Here is a 7,716-nt window from a genome sequence, read left to right as displayed (position 1 = left end):
AAATTCACATCGATCAGGACCGCATCCAGTTTATGAGCCAGGGTATCAAACTGCTGACCCACGGCGGTCTTCATCTCCTCAATGGCGCCCATGACGTCCAGCAGGGTCAATTCCGACGATGGGCCTGAGACCTCCTTAGACCTTTCAGGCGATTTATGCGAGCCACCAGGGGATCCCTTTGCCTGCGCATATCGATCCATGTTATTGACCTGGGTATAGGCACCCCTCCGGGTTGACTTGGGTTTCGACTTGTCTCCGTCTAGTCTCGCCGCCATCGTCCGGAGGCCACCAAGGCCGGCACCCGCCCGCACCAGGGAAAAAGGGACCAGGTAGCTAATTCAATGGAACACAGCCGTCGCCAACAGTCAGCCCATGTATATTCCGAGAGTCAGGCCAGACACTTCGCCGTCCGCGCCCCTCTGAAACACCAAAGTCTCTCAGCCGATATCAGAGAACACGCTTGAAAACGAAAGTGAAAGTGCGGGGTCCGTGGCAGGTCAAGCCCAGCCAGCCGCTGTTGTTCACTTCGTACCCGGGCATTTCACCAGCTCGAGATCGGGACCAAGGCAAGAGCAGGCCGCAAACTTCGGAGTGCAACCATTCCGGTTCCCGGCGTCCGATCTGAATTTGGAAAACGGGTGGCACCTCAGCGCAAGTTCATCTGCAAAAGCCCGTCAAATAAATCAGGATGAAGTCAGGATAGACGTGGGAGGTTGCGGAGGCCCTCGAGAGCCGTAAGCCTATGCGGCCATCTTGGTTGCGCGCTAGGCTCCTCCCCCCTAACCCAGTTTTTTTGACTGGGGGTGAATGTTTTGATTTGTTCTGCATTCTGTCCATCTATTGTGTTTCTTTTGCTTTCTCGCCCTAAGTGCGCCAGGTATGCCCAGACGTGGGCCCTGGGCTCACTGTGCCACTGGAATCAAGCTATCCTGGCTGAAGAGGGGTGAAACTCCGAAACCGGTCTTAGGATGCTTGGTTCCGATCCAGGGAGGACCTTGCTTGGCAGTTCGGGCTGGACTGTTCCCATGAGGCACAGGGTTAAGACTGATTTGCATATGGCCAGGTCTAAACTGGGGAGGCATGGTGAGCAAAAGAATGATGTATTTAACACAGATATTTTGACTGGGGGTGAATGTTTTGATTTGTTCTGTATTCCGTCCATCAATTGTGTGTCTTTTGCAAAAAAACTCTGCAGTGCTACATGGAATCCTGCAAACGGTGGAATGTGAGGTCATGCCGTTTGCACAGATTTTTTGCGCCGGGAATTTGTCCCACGCTGGAAAATCAACGTGAACGGCACCCTGCGTAGCACAAGAGGGCGCTGCTTCTTTCTGCCGCTCAAGTACATGTTCTACTTGAGAGGCAGCTTCCTCAATGCGAACAGATGGATTGGTCGTGACCATCCAGACTACCCGTGTGGAGAAATCTTGCTGGGAGGTGGTCTAGCATTGGATTTTCCTCACTTGCGCTAGCCAACTTAACGCTGGCAAGCGTGAACAGCGAAAAAATTCCGCTCTGAGTTTTTCGAAACTCCACATGTTCCACGGAGAACTTAAAAATCCGCGAACGGAGCGGAGTTCACCACCCAGGCCTATTAAGATGCAACCACCAGGGGCGTGGTCTGGCTGCAGACGAAGATGGCCGCCTGCTCTGTCAGCTCCGCTGTGAGGGGGGCCTCAGACGGAGACGGAGACCGTTTGCACATAGCTTGAGGAGAGATATTTACATCTTAGGAGGTCTGTCAAACCAGGAAAAAAGATGTGCTGACTCTTTGAAGTGCTGATGGCATGGTTAATGAGCAGCGGGAGCTCCGTGTTATGTGAGACTTTACGCCTGAGGTAATTACTGCAGCCACGGCTCTCGAGTCCTGAAGGTTCCCGCCCCCAGCATTCCATTGCCTCCAGCTGAGTCCCCGGCTTCCCTGTGACTCGTGCACTTTCACATGTGTGCCAGATGGCATTCCTCAACAATGACAGCGGTGCTTCTGGACGGTTTCTTTCATTTTGAAGCCTGAATTCCACAGAGGAGTCAGAATAGCCTCCGCACACAGTTCTGAGGCGGTGAGTGTTAAACAGCTGCGCAAACCTTTGACAATTAAAGTGCGATGCCGCCTCTGAAGAGAAGTAATATTCTACTGTTTTAAATAGCGCGCCTTCATTTTCCCTTCTGACTAACTCACAAAACTCCCTGTCCTTTCACATGCAGTTGAGCTTGAATTTTTGGTGAAGTGGATATATTGAAACTTCACTTTTGCTGGCAAAATTCATAGCTCCATTTGAGATGAGTGAACAGTGAGCAACGGACATTATGGCATAATTGAAATAAGCGGCTATATTGTTCCTATTCCACACTTTAGCTCTCAAATTTTACCAGATTATTGAGGTGCCCAGGAGAGAAATTTTTAGATTACATACACAGTCATTGTTTGAAAGGTCGCTTCAGTTTAAGAGACATTGATACTGTCTTCAGGCCTCCTCAAAGAGAATTGTTATAAGCACCTGTCGTCATCACCTCTAATCTCTCTAAAATCCTCAACATTTTCAGGATTATAACCTGTAATCTGGCAAGTTGTTCAAAAGGAAGATACTAAAAATACAATTGACATTTTGAGAGACTGTCACATCAAAACAATAAATACATGTGACAAGTATAAATCAAACCTCCCTTAACTAAATAGCAGAGTGGAAATCTCTAATATCTGAAATGGAAGTTGTGAGATAAACCATTGAAACTGCTCTACACTCAAATACACACAAAGCTATTTCACTCTGGCTAATGCGAAGCGCTGTTTCAGAGAAAATCTGTTTTTTGATGTATTTGGGCCTGCACGTCACACAATTCTGCTCATTGGCACGTGAGATTTGTTTTCTTGACCCAGTGAGGTCTGAATTCAAAAGCATGGCAGCTTTGTAGCAGAAGAGTACTTTGTTTGCTGCTAGCCCTGATATCCTGCTTAGTTTTTTTTTTTTCTCTTTAACTACAGCGAAGCGCTCCTTCTGAGAGATTCCGAGAGACTTAGCAGGAATCAAATTGTGTACTGCCAAACATGAACACAAAGAGTCCCTATATTAAATTCTGAAAGGGGGGCATGAACATTTACCCTGGACCAAGTGTCATATGCTCATATATGTACCTATTTTTCAGTCAATGGGGCAATTTTCTTAAACAACAGCTATTGTCAAATGTAAAATGATTACTCTATTGACCACCACAGTCTTTAAACAATTATATGAAACTCAAATTTATAAATTTAAAACAAATATAAAAGCGGAAATCATTAAAAACATTTTTTTAAACTCATCGATCAATCTTCACAGTCAAAATACATCTTCCTTTAGTGGATGCCTATATCTTCCTCCCAATCTGGGTTACAATCTAATTCCTACGAGTTTATAGATACAAACTTTTTTTTAAAGTTGACACAGCGTTTCGGTGATTTCTTTAATAGTTCCACCTTCTTCAGGACTAAAAGTTTCATCAGATCTAGATAAAAAAAGAGTTTTCATCAGATCTAGGTTGTAAAAAGTGCAGTTCAGACACATTGCACAAATTAGTAATCCTATACATTCTAAAATGCTGTTCCTAACAATCATATTCTCTTTTCTTATGCCCCTTCTATTTGAACAAGATTGTTTCTAATGGGATATCCAATCACCTTTTATTGACATACTCTATACATTACACTACTTTGACATCTAGTTAAAACTGACACTTGGCCCCGTAGCTTCCTAGAGAACTTTCATTGTTCAAACAATACACTAAGTATTGTACAAATTACATATTTAGTTTGCAAGTGACCTCTGTGAATGCTATTGTTATCACCCAGTCTACTCAGCACGCTTTTTTTATTGCATTGCTCTTTTTGAATTCCAAAGGGAAAAAAAAAATATTTTGTGATTCATCCCTCACATGGAGCAAAGGTGACCTCTATGGTACAAGCAAACAATTTAAATTCAATTCGCCTGGTTCTTGTGAATAGTTTTGTCTTATTAATTTACTAGTCACACGTCATTTAATTCGGTCCTTGAATCATTTCGTTAACAAAGCCTAGACCTCATTTGTTCACCAGGTACCGATCTCTAAATGAGACTATAAATATCAATACATACCTTATTTTACATTAAATTATGTTTGAATCACACAATTTGTGGGGGATGGCCCTCCTAGTTCATGCAAAGGTCTTTATGATGAGCCTAAAACACAGAAAAGCCACTCTTTAATTTGTCTCACTCATAGTGAGTCTACAGCTTTTGTGAAATTAAACAAAAAGATTAGTTATTGATGCATACCTTATATCAATAATCATCAAAGAAGTTTCTCTTGTCCGTAAGAGCCACCGTATCACTTATGTTGCACAGATTTGGTTAAAAACAGCATGAATCGCTGTCTGACTTTTTTTCTAAAGAAAAACCAATAACAGAATGGGTCACCTGAACACAATTTTTTTAATGGAATTTATCTAAAAGGGCCCTCTTGAGATTTGGTTGCTTACCATTAAAGTCAGTGAGATGCAGTCCCATTTGCAGTCAATTATGTATTAGGTATTAGGCACTTGCATCAATCCGTTGACGAATGCCAGATTTCTTCAGTTTTTTATAATTGCAAAACCGGCTTTCGCTCAACCTATGTATAAATGAGGAGAGGGAAAGATATTTTCCATTTTGTTTGTTCACTCCATCAAATGGTTTGTTTGAGACAAAAGGTTGTTTAAAAACCACGTATAAGTCTAATTTTAAAACTACAAGTACCATCACAATATCTGATTTGTATTTTACTACATGGATGGTCAATCTGGGCCGACACTGTATCGCTCCATCTGCTAATTATTCCTAACGTCCGCTATTATTTAAAATGAATAATATCGAATTCACACTGATAATAAAAAAAAAAGGTTGTGTGTAAAATAAAGTTACGCTTTTCAAAAGATTTAAACAACCGCTGTAATGACGGTGCAATTAAATGCATCTAAGTATATCCCCGTACCGTCGGTTAATAAAGGGCACTTTGGTGATATACTGCTAGAGTTTGTGGCTAGGACGTTCAAATTTGTATATGCAGTCGCATCTCTCCGTTCCACATTTGTTCACGTATGGTGTCTTCTGCCAATATCTGTCTAAAAAGTATACGCCAGCCTGCCGGTCGTACACCTCATTGCATGGCGGCGGTCCATCATTAAGTACATAAAGATCCAGATTGGTCTATAACATGCCCGTTCTTTTTCCACTCACCGGTTCAAGCAATGTCGGCCTTCCTGCTCTCACGGACTTCCGGTTTGGACGTATACAGTGTTTCCGGAGTGCTTTGTTATTTATACTATGAAAGAGATTGCCCATTGTGGGCGGAGTTCCGTCTTTGCACATTTGCGTTTGTTCTCTAGCCAAAACCATTTATTATAAAAAGGTATGTATAAAGAAACAATTTAAAGTTGTATTGATGTCCAAATGGTGGCTCTTAGTTATTAGGATATATCTATACTGATACTAATATATCTCCCCGTCGTTGCCATACAATGGACTCTGCCGATATATTAAAATAATATATACGATATTTGTGTATACAAAAGATATTACTTGATCTGACAGCCAGTAATTACCTGCATGTCATACAATCTTATGTTTTTATGACATGTAAGCTCTTTTTCTTGCGAGATTGTTTATTTATTTGTGTCCTAGACGGCCATATTGTATGGATAAGTTACTATCAGGGAGAGGCTAAAATAATTATCCTAAAGAATCTATCAAAGAGTTTTCTGGATATTTATCAAATTTTTATCGTCTTTTTATAAAACCTATCAGCTGGGACCATCATCTATATATTAATATTACTTTTAGTCATCGCAATGCTATAGGGTCCCCGGTCTATATTTGTGGCATCCATCTATGACCACAGCGGCCATATTGGATTGGTTCTTTCGCTGTGAGGAAGAAACTACAACTATTCTATAGAGATGTTATACGGTAAGGACTCAATGTAAAATATTCAATACTATTATAGAAAAATAGGAAAATTAAAGATAAAAAAGGATCAAAAGAATGTATTTTATATTTGAATCATAAAAGATGAACACGACACTCGTTTTTTACTACTTTTTGCCAATATTACTGAAGTACACCTGACTCTACACTGATAACTGATACTATATTAGCCTCTGCCACTCTTCTTTATTATTAAGTTCATTTTTGTATGTATTAAAACTTGACATATAAAATTGTTCACGTTTCTTTCTTTTAATCATAGGGTCACCGCCACGTGCATTTAGTTGGATTACTTCAATCCCACACCATTTCAAATCTTCAATTGTGTGGTTCTGTTCCAACCAATGTTCCACTAGAGGGGCAGTCTTTTTCTTGGTCCTGATTGTGGATTTATGTTCTGTGATTCTAATTCGTACTTCTCGGTAGGTCTCCCCAATATACCCTTTGTTACACGGGCATTCTATCAGGTAGATCACATTATTGGTCCTGCAGTTGATAAAGTTTTTAACATTATGTCTACTACCATTGTGATTAATTACACTGCCCTTTATGATGTTGCTACAATTTTTACATGAATTGCACGGGTAATTGCCAACAGGAAAAAGGGCGTTGTTTATGCTCTGTTGTTTAGGTATCACTTCGTCCCTGTAGGTATGTACTAAGCGATTGCGAAGCATGCAGTTCTGTCTGAAAGAGAACATAGGTTTAGATGGTCTCATATCATTTTTATCTTTTAGTAATGACCAGTTTCTATTTATAATGTTTTTTACCTTATTACTGGCACTACTGAAATGTGTTACAAAAATCAAAGGGAGATCCTGAGTATTCGCACTTTTGTCCTTTTCAGTAAACAGAGAGTCCCTATCATAATATTTGGCTCTTTTATATGCCTGTCTGGTAAGTCTTCTAGGATACCCCCTGTCTAACAACTTCCTCGTTAAGACATCTGCATGTCTATTAAAGTCATTGATATCTGTGCAATTGCGTCGTATTCTTAGATATTGTCCAAAGAGGATATTGTCTTTTTGACAGATCGGGTGATTGCTCTGATAATGAAGCATTGTATTCTGATCTGTTGGTTTTGTAAATAGTTCCACTTCTAATGTTCCTGCATTATGTTTTATTCTGATATCTAGGAAGTCACAGATCTCTTTATTGATGGTAGACGTAAATTTTAGATTAGTGTCACCTAAATTCAACCATGATGTAAAATCAATGAGGGACTCTTTAGTCCCGCTCCACATGCTGGTCCCCTTTACCTGTTTATAAAAATCATTTCCAAATAAAAGTATATTATTTTTAAGAATTATTTCAACACATTCAACTATAAATGTGGAATGGGCAGAGAGGTCACCAGTTTCATTATTTAAGAGGCCCTCTAACATTCTGATGGTGTCACCTTGTGGTATGTTAGTATAGAGGGCCTCTATTTCAAGTGTAACTAGCCATTGGGACTCTACACAATATGGAAGTCTCTCGATTTTCTTGATTATAGCTGTGGTGTCTTTGATATAGGCTCTCTGAATGACCACAAGAGGTGGGAGCAACCTGTGCTCCCAGTCTGGCCTGCCTGTATGTAGCTGCCTTTGAAGACATGCATATTTTCAATACAGCGGCACCATTCTCTGAGAACATCTCGTGTTGGTCACGCTATATTGATGATGTTTTTTTATGTGGAGCGGGACTAAAGAGTCCCGCTCCACATAAATGCTTCATTATCAGAGCAATCACCCGATCTGTC

The sequence above is a fragment of the Triturus cristatus genome, chromosome 4_1 (genome assembly GCF_964204655.1).
Source record: "Triturus cristatus chromosome 4_1, aTriCri1.1, whole genome shotgun sequence".
In the NCBI taxonomy this organism is placed as follows: domain Eukaryota; kingdom Metazoa; phylum Chordata; class Amphibia; order Caudata; family Salamandridae; genus Triturus; species Triturus cristatus.
Note: the sequence above shows the minus strand (reverse complement) of the source record.